Source organism: Lycorma delicatula, chromosome 4, assembly GCF_047948215.1.
Source record: "Lycorma delicatula isolate Av1 chromosome 4, ASM4794821v1, whole genome shotgun sequence".
In the NCBI taxonomy this organism is placed as follows: Eukaryota; Metazoa; Arthropoda; class Insecta; order Hemiptera; family Fulgoridae; genus Lycorma; species Lycorma delicatula.
In genome coordinates, this window is record NC_134458.1 from 1,063,194 (window position 1) to 1,083,153 (window position 19,960).

At 29.7% G+C, this 19,960-nt stretch overlaps 1 long non-coding RNA gene across 2 annotated transcripts in view; it reads right to left on the bottom strand.

Annotated features, from left to right (window-relative positions):
- The window catches only part of LOC142323037 (uncharacterized), a 91,333-nt gene that overhangs the window by 27,257 nt on the left and 44,116 nt on the right, over positions 1–19,960 (bottom strand). For both annotated transcript variants that reach the window (XR_012756010.1, XR_012756009.1), the window contains exons 2-3: positions 17,142–17,314; positions 8,792–8,956 (exon numbers count right to left, since the gene is read on the bottom strand). This is a non-coding gene — a long non-coding RNA (uncharacterized LOC142323037). The remainder of the gene's footprint in view (positions 1–8,791; positions 8,957–17,141; positions 17,315–19,960) is intronic.

Below are 19,960 nucleotides of genomic sequence, written 5' to 3' on the forward strand. Positions count from 1 at the left end.
TCTAAACAGAGTTTATGTTATACTCTGAATGTTATGTTATATGCATTTTCATTTTTATGAATCTTCTTTTGAACATACTCTTTATTTCTCAGTTCAAATTTATCATTTTATTTTTCAGTTTGAATTCACTTTTTTATGGATTAGCTGTATACCTTTCATTTTGCATCCCTTTTTCTGTTTCCTAAATAAATACTAATTAATTATTTTTCATGTCTATAATCACATTTCTAATGAATTTTATAATGGTCACCAATTTTTTACGTGTTAATTTTTAATTTTTCAGAATCAATTTTTTTTTTCAGGATCAAAATCATTTTCTTCAAAACCTGATACTGTGCAAGCATTTAAAAAACCAACCATTATCTCACAATCAGTTGATATAAAAATTCAGAACCCAGGTAATATTACTTTGTAGAATTTTTCATCAGTTGTATAACTTTTTTTTCAGCTTAAATTGGCAAATATTTTATTTCATTCTTAATATAATTTCATACATTTATATAATTTTCAAACATTTGTTTAAAATATCTAAACTTAGAAAATGCGTTCATTTAACTTTTAGGATAATTTTTCTTTATAGTGTGTTCTATGCATTCAATTTTAAATGTATAGTACCAAAGTCAACTTGTCTACACACACAAGAAAAATTTCATAATTTGGATTGTAGTTAATTTAATATTTATGATGTTTATATAATTTATTGAAACTGAGATTTCACAGTAAATACTATTTACTGTACTTTTTCCTGATTTGAGGTTTTTAATGTTAATTATGCTTGTAATCATTTGATTTTTTTTTTTAAATGTTTTTCTAAGGAATTTTTCTTAGTTAAAAGTAACATCAGGCAGTCATTTTTTTTGCAAGGGCAATTTCAACAAGATCCTTCTTCAGTAAAATTTTAATGTGAAATTACATTATATTGTTTTAATTAGACAATTGAATTCTGAATTATGTTAAAATCTGTTTAGACAATTTTTCTTTGTATAGAAACCAAGCATATTTTTTTTCTTTTTTGACAGTGTACATCCGTGCATTTATGTTTATTGTATACATTGGCATATGTTGATATAAAGACCCGTTTAATTGACACTGAATATCAAATGAGTTGAGTATTTACCTGGTTGTATTGCTTCAGCTAATATGTTAGGATGATCTTTGTTGGATGAACTATCTATACTTGCACATTTATCTATTGTTTTTCTATTAGATAATCTGACAGTCTTCTTAACCATTCATATTTCCTTTACTGTACAAGAGACTTTGATTTTGCAGTTTTCATGTGGCTGTTTCAGTGAAGTTAATACACAGAATTGGTAGTATTTTAAGTGATGGGTAGTTGAAATTAACAAAGTTTTTTAATTATTAAAATATGTTACTTTTGTCCAAAATTTAACTCTTGTTTATGCTAAAATCCTTAACCATTCATTTCTCTATGAATTATAATTTTCGTGCATAAAGTCTGAGAAAAATAGTTTATCTAGTAGCTCCCAATCCTAGTTTTCTTTGAAGTAGACCTTTTTTTCTTTGTTTAACCTCCAGGACCATCATTCGGTATTGCTTCAGAGAATGAGATGAATGATTTGTAGGTGTGTGAAAATGCCATGCCTGACCGGGATTTGAACCCAGGACCTCTGGATGAAAGGCCAAGGTGCTACCACTCGCGCCATTAGCGGTACAAAAAACATTGATTTTGCAGTTTTCATGTGGTTGTTTCAATACACAAAATGATTTGTAGTGTGTGTGAAAATGCCATGTCTGAATGAAGTAGACCTCTTATGACTCCATAACCTATTCCCACAATCCTTCCCTTGCTTGAAACATTTTTGCAGTGCTCTTTTAGAACGGCTACCAGCTGTGCTCTCATATCTGTCATTATGTACTTCCAATTGTTAAATCAGGAAACATTCATTCAGCAGCTTCTTCAACCTAAGGAAACAACAAACTATCATAAGCAGTTATTTCTGTTGAATAGGGAGACGGGTAAACCTGAGGAATTCTGTCTCTGACAAGAAATCCTGGGTTAGACGTGACAAATGTGAGTTTGTTATCAAGGTGCAGCTATCCCACGTTGCATTGTATTCCCACAGGTCTGTCCTTTTTTCCTGATTTGCAACACAATGATGATAGAATCTCCAGACAGTACTGTTTGTTGACAGTGTGGATGCATATACATGATACACAGCTGTACGATAGTAAAAAAAAAACCAGCATCGTTTTCATTTTGTTCCTCACCTAACTTAATTTCTTCAGTCTTGGGAGATGATGGTGTCTTCCACTGTGACAACTGAACTTTTATTTCTGGGTTGTGCCCATACACCCAATATTCATCACCAATTATGGTCATAAGAAAGTTAGTATTACTGTTGGACTTTACAACGTCCTGTGCAGTATAAAAATGTATATCTTCCTATTCAAATGAAAGCACTTTTGTGACAGATTTTGCAACCACTCTATGCATATCTAAATCATCTGTTAAATTTTTGTGTTGAATCATTACTAATTCAATGTCATTTGCAATTTCTTGGACAGTAAGCTAACTATTTTCCATTATCAAATTCTGCATGTTATTAATGAGGTTTGGATTTTGGCTTGTTGACTATCTACTAGTGCTAGTTACTCTCAGCTGAATTTTTGGTATTTTGAAAACTGTAATACCACTCTTTAATCTTTGTACAGCTTCATTTCCAAAACCCTGTTTAATCTTACAAATTGTTTTGCCTTGGCAAGACAAGTCATGTATAAAATAAAAATGTAAACACCTACTACACAAATACACAATAGCTGCTGAACAACAGAAACCATGTACAAAAACTAATTGTACACAATAATAAACACCAAAACAGTTGAGGCATTTGTCGTATCATGACACCAGCTTTCCGATGCCCTCTTCAAAGAAGTTTGCCATCAGTGAGGTAAGGTACGTCTTGACAGCCTCCTGAAGTAGTTCGTCGGTGAAGTGTTGTCCACCCACCCGTGCCTTCAATTCTCAAAAGAGGTGAAAATCACTAGGTGCTAGGTCTAGATTATACGTTGGATGGTTGAAAACATCCCACTTGAATTGTTTGAGAAGATGTTGTATCATGTTGGCACAGTACGATCATGAATTCTCATGGATCAAAACCATGCCGGACAAGAGCATGCCTCCTAGTTTGTTCTGGATCGATCTGCAAAGGTGAGATAAAGATTCACAATAAACTTCCTTTGTTATGTTGTCCTCTGCTCTATAAAGTTCACCAACAAGACACATTTATTGTTCCAAAAAACTACAGCCATTGTTTTCCTGTTGCTCAGTGTCTGTTCGAACTTTTTTGGCTTGTTTGGAGAAGTTTGCATCCACTGCTTAGACTGTTCTTTGGTTTTGTGGATTGTGACACAGGATCCAAGTTTTATTGCTGGTAGTGATAGACTTTAAAAACACCCTCCTCCTCATTATTGTAACATGAGAAACTTTAAGGCTGATGACATTCACTGTGATCGTCACTCAAATTTTTGGGACCCAACATGAAACAAATTTCTGGTACCTTAGATCTTTAGTCACAATTGTGTACAGAGAAGACCTTGGAATCTCTGGGAATTTCGCAGAAAGTTCACTTATCGTAAACCTCCGTTTTGTCACGGACAAAATCATCAACACACTCAACCAGCCAAACAGTAGCAACAGACTTGGATCCTTGCCCACCTTCATCATGGATGTCCATTCGCCCTTCTTTAAATTCCCTACACCTTCCCATATACTACCATTACTCCAAGTGTTTTCACCAAACACTAGGCTCATTATGCAGTAGAATTCATCAGTGCTACATCCTTCTACTTGCAGAAAACATATTACAGCTCACAGTTGGCAGGAGCATCTCTCTCAAAAATTAATCGTTAAAAAATAAACCAATTAAGTAAATTTTCTCGTGTACTTTTAATAATACTTTTTTAGTTTCTTGTTTGACATGTTTTGTTTAAGTTTCTTTGACATTAGGAGGGAAGGGTTGGCTAGTTTTTGTTGTTTTTTTTTATTATTATTTATATATGTGTATTTTTATGATGACATATATAAATTAAATAGGTAAGGGATTGATTAAATAATTCTAGATTCTTACCAGTTGTTGAATCTTGTTTCAAAAAGTAGGTATGTTTACAATTGGTTGACAATTTATTACTGGAATACAGTTAAATTAATGTGTTACAAAGAAACTACTTTTATATTTATGTATAAAAAAAAAATAAGAACTTATATCCTATAGTTACAATATGAGGGTGAATATTATAGTTACAATATTCTGTTTTGCAAATATGCTAAGTCTAACTAGGATTCAAACCCACAAACTTCCAGATGAATGGTTGAGAGAGATCTTACTATTGTTTTAAAAAAGTTGAGTATTATAAAAAAGTATTTTAGATGTATTTTATAAAAACATAATTATTTTGATTTTTTTTTATTTAATTGAGAGAATAACATGTTGGTAATGAAATTTATTCTCTGTTAATGTAGATTAACAATTTGTCTATTGTTAAGAAGTAAATAATCTTAATTTTGAAAGTTGTCATTTTTCTTTTATATTATGTTAATAAGGTAGTAAAAAATGTATGTCAGAAAAACGTTAACCATAACTATTTAATGTCTATTCATTACATGATGCGTAGAATAAATTATATACATATATATATATATATATATGTATGATTATTTAAAAAACATATTTTAATACTATGATTATTTTAATAGAAATTTTAAATAGTGTAATTTAATTAATAATTATCTATAAATAAATATTATATTTTAATCATAAAGATATTTAATTGTATTGATAATATACACAAATGTTGTTTTAAATAAATTATAAAAGAAGTACATGCAGATGAAATAAGAAGAGCACAAATTATTGCATTTTAGATGCAGATGCTTTTTTAAAGTATCAGAAAAAGTTGAAGTAATAAACTATTTTTTAATTGTTATTGTTAATTTTAATCTATTAGTGGTGATATTATATAATATAAAATGAATTGTATATTTTAATGCACGCTTATGTACTGTTCACAAATTATTTGCGCCCTAAAATTTAGATAGTGTGCAATTCATAATTAATGAAGTTAATTGTTCCTTCAGTGATTATATTATTTAAAATTAATTATGGTTCATTGAATTAATTATTAATTACCATAATTAATTATTTTAATTTAACAAATTATTTATTATATTTTATTATATAAGTAATGGAGCTAGTCATGAATTTAATGTTTTGTATATATAATTTTAGTGTCAATAAATGATGATGATTTAATTTACGTTTTTTATTGTTGTACAATCCTGATTATCTGATCTACATCTTAGCCTGTATAAAGCATTGAATATATATTACAGAATTTTTTCTTCATTTTTTAAAATTAATATCTTATTTATAAATATAATTTCTTTTCAGTAGCATAAATAATAAACATGTATTTTTGTGTATTTTGAGAATAATGTTTTTTTTCACTTAGTTCAGTAATCATGAAATGGGTTTATCACAAATGGCGTATTTAATTTTTCAACAAATTTATCACTTGCAATGGAATATGGCTTTCTTCACTTGTTTTGTGCATTAGTTCATCCTTCGCTAAAGGAAAACAGTTTATTTTTAATGAATAGAAGTATGAAAGACTGATTTAAATCAGTCTTTCATACTTATTCGGTGTACAATGGATTACAAATATTATAACCGCTACAATTCATGTTTTTAATGTTCAATGGACTCTTACAGCATTTTTCTAGTCGATTGTGTTAGTTTTTTTTTTATTAAAAATTGTATCAGCTGTGGGATAGATGAGGTGAAATAAAGTGTAAGAACATCATTACTGACTTCTTATTAAAAATTAATCTGTATTAACCGATAGAAAATAAGGCTGGAACCAGCAGTTTATAGAGGCATTGGCAAGACCCCAATTCATATTTCACAGCAAATGGAAACCGATGAATTTCGAGTGCGCATACAACAAAAAAGAATCCCAATATTATTGTCCATTGTGTCCTTCGCAACCGGCTCTTAATTTAACTCCTTGTATTGATGAAATCAACCGTAAGTACATTTAGGCTGGTTTACATTTAGTTTCAATTTTTTATTCTAATTATTTCCATTTTAATATTTTATTATATTTACTACTGTTTATGTTATTCCTTTGAACTTCTTCAGTACTGTAATGTATTACGATTGTATTTGATAAAATATTAACATTTTGTTTGATTATTATAATAAAATTAATAATTATCAATTCTGATATTTGTGTTTTTATTTTATGTCTCGTCCAGTATAACAATTTACTTTGTTAAGTCTACAAAGTTCATAATATAATGCTACTATTACTGTAGATTGTACAGTATGAATGAAACTAATGAAAATATAACACGATAATTAGTTTGTTGTTTGGTGGGGAACGCGTCTTCCCAAATCAGTTGATTTAGAATTCGAGAGTTCCAGCGGTCAAGTCCTAGTAAAGCCAGTTATTTTAATATGTATTTGTACTAGATCGTGGATATTGATGTTCTTTAGCGGTTGGGTTTCAATTAACCAAAAATAAAATATGAGTTTTCAAAAGGAAAACAAAAATATAGATTTTTCATAAGTTTCACTTAAATTTGTCTAAATAATTCTCAATTGAATTCTATTTATTGTAATTGAAATACTACTAGTTGGAATATACTTACACGGGATATTTTTGATTTAAAAAAAAAAAAGTATTTTTGAGAATTGTTACAGTTTTCAAAAGCGATTGACACTTTATGTCTGGTTGTAAAAAATGAGAAAATCTAGAAATCTGATTTTTTCTTTTAGATTAAAGTAGTACCCGAGTTAATTTTAAAAGCCAATAAAAAACAGTTATTTGCTGAAGATAAAAATTGAAAATGTTAAATTTAAAATATCAGCTGGTTTGATAGAGCTGAGTTTTAAAAGATATATATTTCCACCATAGATAGTTTGAGAATAAATAACGTAAAAATCTAAAAAACTAGTTTCTGCAAAAAAAAAATAATTATAAGATGATAATAATCATACCAAAAAATTAGAGATCCGGAATTAACATTTATATTTCTAAGATTACTAAAGGAATATTCAATAGAAGCTCTAGTTAAAATATTGAAAGAATTTGTCAATAACACTAAAGCATTATAAAATAAACATACTCAAAAGTTAAAATTTAAGGTTGAATTTCGAAACCCATTCAAATAAAAATGACAGTAAGACAAGATGACACATCGTTCAATTTCGCTCTGGAAAAATCGATTGAAGAATAGAATATGAAAATACAAATACTTGTAAAAAAAAAATACTAAAGTCAACATCTAAATGTTTACATTTTACCATTAGCTGATGACATGGTAACTTTGGAAAAAACTTTAGATGGGAGAATGAAATTTCAATAATCAGAAAAAAGTGCAAACAAAATCAAGCTATAAATTTAATATAATGGATTCGAATAATAAAAGTAGATGCAAATCATGAAAATTTCAGAAGAATCAATCAAAAAGTTGAAACGCTTACGTAAAATCATTACTTTAAATGTATTAGAAAAAAAAAGAAATAATCTCCAGAACACAAAAAATGAAAAGTGGCTTTCATCTTAAAGAAACATAAAATAAAAAATTTCTATTAAAAAACAAAAACACTACAAAACCATGGTTTTCCAGACATTTTGTATAGTACAGAAGGCATACAGAACTTCTAGGAAAATCTAGTAATTGTCGAAAAAATTATTTTAAGAAAACTCTACTGCGAAAACTCAAAGATATTGAGATGATATTTATAAATTAAACAATTTTTGAAAAGTCATGGAATTAGAAAAAGAACTAAATTTTACGGTCACTTGAATGGAACGGATGAAACTAAATTAATAAAACAAATATGTAACTTTTTTTTGAAAAAAGAAAATCAAATAAGCAAGTTCTCGATGAGGATCGATTGAAATTCTCAATTGAAGAACTCGAATTATTAAATATTTCCAAAGAAATAATTTTTGATGAATTCTTTCAGAAAACTAGCGGATTGAATCTACATTTCCAAAGAAACAGAAAATGAAACACGGTGACTGGACCAAAGAAGGAGAGAAAAGTTTAGGGAAAACTGAAACAATTTGGAAAAGAAAGAACTCTGGACTACGCCTGGTGGATCCTTTCAAGGTCTAATTGCAAACAAAACGAAATAAAAATAACAGGATACGTTATAACGTTTGAAATGTAGTTTAGCTTATCAAAACAAAACTGAATAAATCTGTTATAACACTCTTGACTATTGATTCTGTACATTATTTTATTTATTAGTTTACATCTTTTTACATTGACAACTGGATTGTAATTAACAACTGAACGACTGTAATTACCAAATTTATCTGGAATGGCAAAAAAAAAAGATCTTCGGCAGATTCACTTTATAATTTTATCCGGCTTAAAAAGCCAAATAAAATAACTTTATCAAAAAATTAACAATTTTTCTCAAGAATTCCTAAGACTTTAACTTTTTTAAAACTATAAAACTTTTCTTAACTATAACTTTTTTTAAACTACAACAAAAGCGGCTTCTTCAAAACAAACAATATACTACATTTAAGAATTCATTCAGAGTTGTATCTTACTGGAACAATGTTTTATCTGAAAGAATGTCTTCATGAAAATAATTTTATTTAAAAACATTTCATTACAATGAATAAACATTGAAAAGTATTTTTTTTTTAAATAATGATTGCCTTTACATAGTCATTTTTTTGAAGATACTTAATGCTACACATTAACTTAACACAAATTAAGTAACAGAACCACCTATGATCTTACCCGTTCATGTTCCGTTTACTTCTGCTGGATTATATAATTCTCTGATACAAGCATCATGAAGTGTTATTTATAAATATTATATTCGCTCAAAAAAGTGAAATTAACACGCTAAAGAACATTAGTTTTGCCTGAAGTCTTATACTGTTCGAAAGCCCAATGGAATTTCTAAGGAAAAAATAATAAATTTGTAAAATAAAATATGTAAATACAGCACATAACTAACACTTATTGGCAGTAAAATAAGATATGCAATCCATAAAGAAAAACAACCGCAAGTTTAGAAATTGAATTACAATGTTATAAATTAACATTCAAGATTTTGTACCCGATTAAAAAACAATTAGTTTAACATTCATTCTCAAAGCGGGTGATAATGCTCCCTTGTGAGCGCTGGAGGCATTCACGGGGCCCAAGAAGATTGGGGTTGTTCAGACGGTCGATGAAGGCAATGACTGATTAAAAAAAAAGGATAAAATTATGTTTTCCTGATCTTTCAAACTAAAATTAAATACCTACTACATACAAAAAATTTTTCAATCGAAAGCTTTGTTTTAATTATTGTATTGTTATGTTGAATTTTTTTTTTTTTTTCCAATATTAAAGCGACTATTCCAGGATGTGGCCTATAAGTCTGTCTCTTCTTTTAACTATATTTTTCCAAACGCTTCTTTCTTCATCTATTTGCCGCAATACCTCTTCATTTGTCATTTTATCCACCCATCTGATTTTTAACATTCTCCTGTAGCACCACATTTCAAAAGCTTCTAATCTTTTCTTCTCAGATACTCCGATCGTCCAAGTTTCACTTCCATATAAAGCGACACTCCAAACATACACTTTCAAAAATCTTTTCCTGACATTTAAATTAATTTTTGATGTAAACAAATTATAATTCTTACTGAAGGCTCGTTTAGCTTGTGCTATTCGGCATTTTATAAATTGCTTCCCTTGTCCCTATACTTTTCCTGAAACCAAATCGGTCTTCTCCTAACACTTCTTCCACTCTCCTCTCAATTCTTCTGTATAAAATTCTAGTTAAGATTTTTGATGCATGACTAATTGTTAAACTAATTGTTCTGTATTCTTCACATTTATCTGCCCCTGCTTTCTTTGGTATCATAACTATAACACTTTTTTGAAGTCTGATGGAAATTCCCCATTTTCATAAATATTCCACACCAGTTTGTATAATCTATCAATCGCTTCCTCACCTGCACTGCGCAGTAATTCTACAGGTATTCCGTCTATTCCAGGAGCCTTTCTGCCATTTATGTTGAATGCGCTATCATTATTGTTGTTATATAACAGTATAGATACAATTGTAATTTTTTTGAAACTAATTTTAATAAAAATACTTCTAAATATGATTAAATGTGCATTATAATTGCTCTCATTTAAAATCTAAGTTTCAACTCGGAAATAGGATATGCCACGTTCAAAAACACTAATTGTTTTTAAACGTTACTGTTTTTAAGAGCGCATCTTAAAAACAGTAATTGCAATTATTATTTTTTAAGGATGGTTAAGTTTAAAAATTTTGGGGCGCTAGCAAAGTTTTGATTCTAATGTGAGCAGCGGGAAAAAGTTTGAGAATCAAAGATTTAAAAGAACGTTATTACATATAAAAGAAGAATCGTAAATATTTTCACTGTATAATTAGGCTGGCCAGGGGTTTGTTAGGCCATTCATCATTCGGCCATTACCATTTTACTTTATAAGTTTAAATTTCCAGGATCTTACTATGCACAATGTTGTGGAATCATCAAACTGTACGTAGTTGCACTAGGGTATCATCTTACCCAAGCCTCCCTCCCGCCGTTGAGTTAGTTATAATTAGGTAATGGTAAAAAATATGACAAGATATAATGTTAGGAATTAATTAACATGTAGTATTTATTAAACGCATTGAGATCAAAAGATAAGTAGAATTTTTGGAAGCGTTCACATAACTTGAGCTTATAATCACAAATATAAATAAATTTTGAATCGTTTTGTAGAAGGGAAAAGTTAAAATTTGTTTTAAAACGATTAAAACAAAATTGGAGAAAAACCGACTCTTTAACCTGTTCCATTTTTTCTTCCTTTAAAAATCTGAATTCTAGTTTTAATTCTCCGAATATGTTTTTTTTACATTTAATTTTTAATTAATGAGTATATAAGGTTTAAAGTTTGACTACCGGTTTCAGATTAACAAAATTCTTTCTTCCAATTCCTTATGCGGCTATTTATTATCAGCTATTCCTATTATTCCAGGAAAGAGCCGATAATTAGCTACACATGTCTTGGAAGAAAAATTACTTTAATCTGAAACTCTATTATTAATAACTTCAGTTTTATGTCGTTTTTTGTCATGCTGTTCAACGAATAAATGCGCTATGCATTTCACAATAGCATTATTACAAATTTGAGTTTATAAACAAAAACTTTTGAGGCTTACATTTAAATCATTTGTGCGAGAAAGTAAATATTGATGCGTTTCTTTAAATACAAGTATTAAACACCTTAAGCACACAATTAGAAATAGATAGCTAGGATGGGTAAATCATTAGACACTTCTTATTTGGCGGCAATATCCAGTATGCTTTAATAATATTAAAAATAATTAACATGAAAATTAGAACTAACAACAAGCACGAATAATAAACGCAACTTTGTTTACAAGCATTAAAAATAATATTAAAACAGTAAAAAATTTCAGACAAAAGATACACCAAAAAGTTAGGTCTAAGTTAACTATAAACATAAAGCCTTAAGAGTTACTTATAGTTTTATATTATCTAGATAACACAATTAGAATCAATACAACTGTAATATTAGTGTAATATTTATGAAAATGGGGAATTTCCATCAGACTTCAAAAAAAGTGTTATAGTTATGATACCAAAGAAAGCAGGGGCAGATAAATGTGAAGAATACAGAACAATTACTTTAACTAGTCGTGCATCAAAAATCTTAACTAGAATTTTATACAGAAGAATTGAGAGGAGAGTGGAAGAAGTGTTAGGAGAAGACCACTTTGGTTTCAGATTAATAGTAGAAGGAAGATTAAAGAAAAACAAACCGACATACTTGGCGTTTATAGACCTAGAAAAGGCATTCGATAACGTAGACTGGAATAAAATGTTCAGCATTTTAAAAAAATTAGGGTTCAAATACAGAGATAGAAGAACAATTGCTAACATTTACAGGAACCAAACAGCAACAATAACAATTGAAGAACATAAGAAAGAAGCCCTAATAAGAAAGGGAGTCCGACAAGGATGTTCCCTATCTCCGTTACTTTTTAATCTTTACATGGAACTAGCAGTTAATGATGTTAAAGAACAATTTCGATTCGGAGTAACAGTACAAGGTGAAAAGATAAAGATGCTACGATTTGCTGATGATATAGTAATTCTAGCCGAGAGTAAAAAGGATTTAGAAGAAACAATGAACGGCATAGATGAAGTCCTACGCAAGAACTATCGCATGAAAATAAACAAGAACAAAACAAAAGTAATGAAATGTAGTAGAAATAACAAAGATGGACCGCTGAATGTGCAAATAGGAGAAGAAAAGATTATGGAGGTAGAAGAATTTTGTTATTTGGGAAGTAGAATTACTAAAGATGGACGAAGCAGGTGCGATATAAAATGCCGAATAGCTCAAGCTAAACGAGCCTTCAGTAAGAAATATAATTTGTTTACATCAAAAATTAATTTAAATGTCAGGAAGGGATTTATGAAAGTGTATGTTTGGAGTGTCGCTTTATATGGAAGTGAAACTTGGACGATCGGAGTATCTGAGAAGAAAAGATTAGAAGCTTTTGAAATGCGGTGCTATAGGAGAATGTTAAAAATCAGATGGGTGGATAAAGTGACAAATGAAGAGGTATTGCGGCAAATAGATGAAGAAAGAAGCATTTGGAAAAATATAGTTAAAAGAAGAGACAGACTTATAGGCCACATACTAAGGCATCCTGGAATAGTCGCTTTAATATTGGAAGGACAGGTAGAAGGGAAAAATTGTGTAGTTAGGCCACGTTTGGAGTATGTAAAACAAATTGTTGGGGATGTAGGATGTAGAGGGTATACTGAAATGAAACGACTAGCACTAGATAGGGAACCTTGGAGAGCTGCATCAAACCAGTTAAATGACTGAAGACAAAAAAAAAAAAAAAAACTGTAAATAATTAATTAATGTAGAACGGGTTCAAAATTCACATTCATATTATGTACAATTAAGAAAATTAACTATATGTCATTACTTACTTTTAGTAATGGACCACGGCACAAAATAGTATTTCATTATCTGCAAAAACCAATCGGTAGACCTACCAAAAATTATTTCTCTTAGTAAGCATTCAAGCAAGATTATTTTATGTAACAAATTAATCTACATCGTTAAATTGAGTAATAGTTAACGTCACGGTTAGAAAGGACGCTGATAGTGCACAACAATGTCATGTTGCTTACAAGATGTAGGAAACAAACTTAATCTGCCAACATTTTTGGTGCATTTTTTGAAGTTTACGTGTGAAACAAGTGAAGAGAAAGTGTTATAACATTTTTTGTTTCGAAAGAAACTTTGAATATTAAAAAACTAAGCCCGATAGAAAAAATTCATTAACATATAAGAAATTAGCATACAAAATAATATAAGAAATAGCCATTTTATTTAACAAACAAAAAATTAAAAATTTTGTTGACCGGTGTAAAATTATTAAACTTGTTTTTAATTTAGAACTGATAAGTTAATTATTAAATACATTGCATTGTGCGCACTACCGATACCATCCTATTTATAAGTGTATTATATTAGTGTAAATGTGTATTTTATTATTAAGTCAAAATGTATTTTGTTTTGCTTTCCTTTCAGATATATTTGCATGCCCCATTTAGTGTTATCACCCCCCCCCCCAAACCAATAGGGGGGGGGGGACACACCAGGTTGAGAAACACCGACAGTCATCTGCTGTAATGTGAACTTTTAGTTCTTTTTTTCTATTTAACATAGCGACCTTGACCGTTATAATTCCAGAGTTTATTGAAGAGCGTGCAAATTATATTATAAAATGGATTACACGATAAGTACGGATACAATAGGGCACTTATGCGGTTTGTTCCACCCCAATATTTTTTTTATTGTTAAGTTAGGTTAGGTTAGTTTACAGAAATTTTAAGTTAGGTTAGTTTACAGTCTATCGTTGTAAAAATTTCGTTGACCCTCAAACCGGTGCGTACACCAATCACATCGAATTAACACGGCAAAATTCAAAAGAAATGCATTAGCAACCGTTTTGGTACCCACAGAGAACTTTTGCAGTCATATGTGGCGTAAAATGTATCCTTATAACGATTTTTTATTTTTGTAAACACGTTTCAGAGGAATAGCCTTACAATTAAAGTTTTGTTTGACGTTTGTAATTTTCAAATAAAATTTGGTTAATCAGGTCTTTCAGTTTCAATTTAATGCGCGTTAAGCATTTTTCATTGTTTGCACATTTTTTGCATCGTCATAACAATTAAACTTTTGTTTGGGGTGGACCAAACCGCATAAGTTCCTACAACAGGCAAACAAAAATAATAACACTTATTTAAGCTGTACTAAAATAATATAAGAAAACTTACCGCGATCAATAATGAGCATCATTATCTGAAATGTACAAGAAGTAACAATAACTGTTAAACAAGAGAGGACACAGAAACGATAACCTAATTTGTAACCTAACTGTGTAAACAACCCAGGACTGACCGCTGTATTTCATAAGCTTCATTGTCACCACGTGATTTCCTGTCGCTCCCCACCCCTGTAACAAGCCCGCCCACTAAAATGCACTTCCTCTCTCAGAACAACCGACCGACCAACACAGACAGTTTAATATTCATGTTTACAGATTTCATGACATTATTATACATAATAATAACTGAACCAAATTTTCGCTTAAACCGATGTGCACATTAACAAATTAACGTAACCAAAGTACCCAAACTATAACGATAAGGTTTTCAATTATTTCTTTTTACCAAATATTCAATTTGGATATAATTATAATATATAACGCATACTTTATAACTGCCCTTGGATATAAAAAAAACACTCGTGCGCGCCCGTTAACATATTATTAAATATTTACTTCTTTTAATACAAAAAAGCAATTTAAAAAACGTAGACCCTATCCGTCTTTAGTAACTAATCAGAAAAAAACAACAGGATCATTTTGTTTTAATAAAGATCATAAGAAATATTAATGAATACATAAGGGGGTTATATAAAAGGATTATTTCTAAATTTATCTCATCAAGCCGACTACCGTATTTCACAGTACAGCCCAGCCCGCCTAAAATACAAATACACACACGAACACGCAAACACACATTTAGTATGGATTTAATTCAAAAATTATATTTAGAGATCACAAAGTAACATATAATTTTTCGTGTCTCATTTCATTTCTGTAATCAATTTTGTCACCTCGGTAACGCAGTAGAGAAACCGACTGATATAGTGAAAGATACGGATTTGATTCTCGACTTGACACCGGATCACAATTTTAGCCGGTTTATTCGGGTTTCACTACTGAAAATAAGAGTAAACTGAAGATCTCAGATTCAGTTCTCGGTTTAGAATTAGTATTTTTCTCAATAATTATATTTACGTAATATATATTATATTATACTCCACTTTCCGAGGTGGAGTAATAATATCTTTCCTCTTATCCGAAAGGTCCCGGGGTTCGTATCCCGGTCAGGCTTGAAATTTTAATTCGCTTCAAAATTTCAATACCGTACTTCCACACAACCTCCAACCTAATACGGTGAATATTTAATAATAATAAATTATCGAATTAAAATAGTATTTTCGTTTCCGCGAGCAGAAAAAGTCAGGTTTTGTACTCGTCTAGAGTTAAAGCGTCGTATAATTTCCAGTTCTTTTCGTTATAATTTCTTAACCGTCCTATGTTCAAAAAAAAAAAATTGGAATTTTTTCTCGGTTTCAGCACAAAATCACATACTTGTTATAATAAATATTAAATAAGTTAAAAAATAGACTTAATCTTCCCTCAGAACACAGTTTTATTTTATTTAACAGTTTCATTCAAAAATATTATGCATTATAATAAAAAAAAAATCGAGATATGCTGAAATGGTCTCGGGTTCGATTCCCGGCTTGGATCATAAGTACCTCAATTCGTAATGTATATCCGAGTATCGGTAATAAAAAAAAAAAGCTTAAGTTGAAGATCCTGGGTTCGATCTCATAACACAATCGGATTTCAAAACATGATTTTATTTGTAATATTTATAAAATAATCCGTTTAGAATCAATTTGGGTAATTTTTCGTAAAATGCCTGCCATCAAAAATAATTATTAAGCAGAAGAAATATGGTAATATGATAAAGGTCAAGGTTAATGAGGCATTTGTCTGTTGATAATTATGTTTGTAATAAAATTATAAATTTGTAATAATTTAACCAAACTTAACCTACACTCGCTAACCTTGACTAGCGAGCGAAGCGAGCGTAGATTAAGTTTGTTAATTAATTATATTTATAATTTTTTAAATTTATTTTCTTATTTCAATATATTGAAATAAATTATATCGCATAAAAAAGTATCTTTTACGTATTTATCTTGTAAGTACGCGTATTTATTCGTTAATTATTATTTTTGTTAAAATGTACTTTACACAAACGAGTGTTCCGCACAGCGCTAGTAGTTTAACCTTGATCAAGGACTAGTCTGGCGGCGATTGGAGAGGGTGACTCACATAGCGAAGTAAATTGTAGACAGCGCGTCGGCAAGCAGTTCGGTCGATGTACGATGATTTATAAAGTTATCCGACATGAATTAAACGAACATTTATAATCGGTTTTTTTAAAATTTATTTTACTCGCAACGACAACATCCAGAATATCCGCATTTTTTTTTTCTTTTCCTCCGGGCCAACCGTTATGTATCGCTTCACAGAATGAGATGAAATAGCAATTTTATAGCGTGTGAAAATATCACGCCTGACCGGGATTCGAACTCGCGACCTCTGGATGAAAGGCCGAGACGCTATCACTCGCACCACGCGAGTTAACCGCCCACTATCACGCGCATTTTTTTTAAATTGCTTTTTTCACGTTATGAATTCTGATAATAATGTCAATCGTAACCCGAAATCGAACCCATAACGTTTTATCCGACAGTACTATCTTCTCGCAATTATTATTTTCACACTCTTTCCTATAACAAAATTAATATTAACCCGTAATTGTTTGTTTTATTTTATACGTATATTACAATAATTGAAGCTAAATGTATAAAAAATGACATCAGAGGTTACATACTAATGAAACGTGTAAATAGATTAATTTTTTTTTACCTTCGGGTCCACAGTTAAGTTATCGCTTCAAAGGATGAGATGAACAATTTGTAGCGCGTGTGAAAATGCCATGCCTGGACCGGGTTCGAACCTGGGACCTCCGGATGAAAGGCCGAGACGCTACCACTCGCGCCACGGAGGCCGACAAATAGATTAGGTTGCATAATATTAACCTAAAATACAGAAACATCTTGTATTACAGATCAAAATTACAAAATAACTTTACAAACAAATTCAAAAAATAGTAATTTAAATTTTTACTGAGGGCGGTAACATATATAATGAAGGTTAAGAGGACACGATGTAACGATATTTTTTTAATATAAAAATCTACGATAATCGATTAAAAAAAAATCGTCGATTTCGGAACAGTTTCAATGAAAGACGTTTCTAAAATTATGTCATATTGGAAACCACATACTGCATTCATTCCATGAAAGTGGATTAATTTTTACCCCCCTATAAATCTCTGATTCCGTAATTTTTTGGTTGTGTGTATCAACCGCACGATAAAATTAATTTTTCAGCAGTTTTTTTAACATTGTCACGAGTAGTTACACACAAGTGAAGAAAAAAGTAAATAACCTCACTACATTAAAACTAAAAAGATTATTTGTAATCTAATTAATTTTTGATATACTTAAGCTTAACTATAACTAATTAATTTAAAATAATACAATAAGAATTTAATACCTTTATGAACATAGTTTTTCATATAAGTAAGTTAGTTAGTTTACCTATCTTGTGTAGGTTAGGTTGACCTACACAAGATAGGTTAGGTTGACAAAACGATTTAAGTAAATTAGAAATCGCGAAACATATGATTTGGTTATCAGACTAAACCTATTACGGGATTTCTTCTAAAGATGTGTATATTTTGAAAATATTTTTATTTAATGTTGTTAGTTATTTATATTTGTAACTTTATTTATTAAATTTTCTATTGTAAAAAAAAATCATGTTACAAATAATTATACACGTTAAGTAAAACCGATAAAAAAAACAACGGTCTCTCATTTTGCCAACTTAAATTTAAATAAAGAGATCTGTATTTAAAATAGTACCTAATTGTATAAATAAGTAAAACTATTAACAGATTGTAATTAATACATTAATTAATATATATTATTTAGTTTTATTTACAAATATTATTTATTTAAAAGTTATAAACGTATTTTTTAAAAAATATTCTAGTAAACAAAAATAGATGACCGCGGATGATTATTATCAGACTTTTGTAGACCCCACAAACCTGTCATACGTTGTTCAGATTCCGAACCGAAAACATCGTTCATCGTTTCGTATTAGCTTAAAAAGTTATTTTCCTGGATTTAAGGTAAAATTATGGTAAACTTATTGAAAAGCAGCATATTTATGCTAGGAATAATAGTTTTTAAGTATTTAAATTAATATAACAAATTAATATTCAATTTTGGCCGGTTACTGATTTATTATAAAGCCACGTGCTTTAGACTGTCTAATGTTAAAAAATTAGAAAATTAATTTTTATGAAATAGATAAATCATTTAAATTGTATTTAATATAATATTTATTGTTATGACATTTATATGTTAATATGATTTTCTCATTTTTTAAATTTGATATATTTTTTTTTAATAAAAAATTATTTCAAGGCTGTAGTCTTTTGTCCATGCTTTCATGGCAACATTTTGGTTTTTATAAATTGCAAATTCTAATAATTTGTAGTTTGTTCAATATACTGCTGCTTGCTCTATATATATATTTTTTTTTTTTTTTTTTTTGTCTTCAGTCATTTGACTGGTTTGATGCAGCTCTCCAAGATTCCCTATCTAGTGCTAGTCGTTTCATTTCAGTATACCCTCTACATCCTACATCCCTAACAATTTGTTTTACATATTCCAAACGTGGCCTGCCTACACAATTTTTCCCTTCTACCTGTCCTTCCAATATTAAAGCAACTATTCCAGGATGCCTTAGTATGTGGCCTCTCTTGTTTTAACTATATTTTCCAAATGCTTCTTTCTTCATCTATTTGCCGCAATACCTCTTCATTTGTCACTTTATCCACCCATCTGATTTTTAACATTCTCCTATAGCACCACATTTCAAAAGCTTCTAACCTTTTCTTCTCAGATACTCCGATTGTCCAAGTTTCACTTCCATATAAAGCGACACTCCAAACATACACTTTCAAAAATCTTTTCCTGACAATTAAATTAATTTTTGATGTAAACAACTTATATTTCTTACTGAAGGCTCGTTTAGCTTGTGCTATGCGGCATTTTATATCGCTCCTGCTTCGTCCATCTTTAGTAATTTTACTTCCCAAATAACAAAATTCTTCTACCTCCATAATCTTTTCTCCTCCTATTTTCACATTCAGCGGTCCATCTTTGTTATTTCTACTACATTTCATTACTTTTGTTTTGTTCTTGTTTATTTTCATGCGATAGTTCTTGCGATAGTTCTATATATATATATATATATATATATATATATATATATATATGACTGATATTTTTAAAAATATAATGAATTCATACAATTTAAAAAAAAGATGATGCAATCAGTTGAAATTTGCTATAGCCTAAATTAGGTGAAGATTATGCAATGCAGTTTATTGAAAAATAGTTTTACAATCTATTAATTTATTGGTAAAATGTTTATCAATTTATTAATTAAATTATTTATAATAAAAAATGTGTACGCCAAAGATTGTTACATATACTGAAAACAAAGGTATATGCAGAAAGATTAATTATTGTTTAAATAATTAATAGAAAAGTGCATATTAGGGATTATGACATATACTGAAAACAAAGGTATATGCAGAAAGA